Source organism: Papaver somniferum, chromosome 8, assembly GCF_003573695.1.
Source record: "Papaver somniferum cultivar HN1 chromosome 8, ASM357369v1, whole genome shotgun sequence".
Classification (NCBI taxonomy): domain Eukaryota; kingdom Viridiplantae; phylum Streptophyta; class Magnoliopsida; order Ranunculales; family Papaveraceae; genus Papaver; species Papaver somniferum.
The window spans coordinates 168,163,687-168,165,348 of NC_039365.1; the positions used below are offsets into that span (position 1 = coordinate 168,163,687).

The following is a 1,662-nucleotide window of genomic DNA, read 5'->3' on the forward strand; positions in this document are numbered from 1 at the left end:
CATACTTTGAGGTAATCTGTACCACATACAACATATTCTTGGTTACTAGAAACAGAAGCAGAACCACCAAACGCCATGTCTCAAACGGAAATTTGAAACCCTAGCTAGAAACACACCTTTTGGCCAACTAATTTGCTTCACTTTTATATATTCACGCCACTTCTAATATGGGTGGTAGCGTGTTATTTTGGCTTTTCAAAATATTAGTATAAGACATCCAAGGAAAGATTGGCTTTCCAAAATATCATCGAATAAAGGAGATGATTGAAAGTAAATCATCTCCTTTTCGACACTTATGGGAGATTTTCGGGTATTGAAGAAATATACGTGTCAAAATGAACTTTAATCTTGTGGTGCTGTCGCAAGGGATAAAAAAGGAAGTTTCAGGGGTGTCGCAGATGTCTGTGACAATTTACGGCTACGCAATACTAATCACTCCAGCATCCAAGGAGTCATCGGTTTTGTTTACAGTCATTCCAAGAAAGCAATGTGTATACGTCCGGTAGTCCGATATATCTATCTTACTGCTGCCTTAGTTTTTTGGTTATTATTTTAGAAGATAGATAGCATGCATCTTATTACTGTATATGTATATCCGCAGGATTGCTCACCCAGCACCAGGGATTCCCGAGGCATTGAATCAAGAGATGTTCCACCACTGCCAGGGAGTTTCAAGGGAAGGTCTTGGATTGCACATATGCCAAAAGCTAGTCGATATAATCAAAGGCACTGTACAGTAAGTATCTTAGGGAACCACAGACCTCATCTTTTTTTTTTATACGGCACAGCTAGGCCCATCCCCTGAGCAGACCTAGCAAGCTGGACTAGCCCCACTGCTAATCCAATCGCCATCCCATCAACCAGATCCAATCTCACCTCTATCCATAGAGAAAATTGGAGAAAATGGAGGTTCCAACCTTCCATAGTGGGAATCGAACCCCCTACCTCCCGCCCGTACTATGGACAAAAGGGAGCCGTTGACAGTGTAACAACAGCTTCAAATGTACTTGGCCTTGCTCCACTTAATGTTACAGTGACTTAGTCGTACAAGAAATTTCACTGTTTGAATCGAAGCACCCACAGGAATTGATACCGACTTTGAGTTTCAGGTATACAATTGTCTAGTAAAAAAGATGAGGACACCAAAGTCGTTGTAGTAAAGTGGTAAGTGTTCCCGCCTTTACCCGAGTGACCCGGGTTCGATCCCCGGCGACGGCGTATTTTTTGGTAATTTTAAGTGGCCTAAGAGCAAAAAAAATGTAACTGTTGACAGTGGGATTTGAACCCACGCCCTTTCGGACCAGCGCCTTAAGCTGGCGCCTTAGACCAACTCGGCCATATCAACGTTGTTGTCTTGAAGTATAATTCTTTCCCACTTGGAGTGAGAATAGCAAGTGCTCGACAAATTTTATACTCCGTGAGTGCCACAGGACTAGTGCTCATTTGGTGAGCATCAAGGACCCAGTGGTGAGTTTTTAGTTTTTTTTTTTGTGTCATAAAAGCAAATAGGTTACAAAAAGTTGTCCTTCTCTAGAATAGAGATGATACATCTTGGGGGTAGCTCAGCTCACACTTGGTTACAAACATATTTCTTGGCATATTTTGCTAACCCATCAGCCGCTACATTACCAGGCATAGGAAATAACATACATTTAATATTAC

The 1,662-nt window shown here is 41.8% G+C and overlaps 1 non-coding gene across 1 annotated transcript; it reads right to left on the reverse strand.

The window, feature by feature from the left end:
• Positions 1-1,264: 1,264 nt before the first annotated feature.
• On the reverse strand, positions 1,265-1,345 carry TRNAL-AAG. The gene has a single exon. It is a non-coding gene; the product is annotated as a tRNA-Leu (tRNA).
• Between the last annotated feature and the right edge of the window lie 317 nt (positions 1,346-1,662).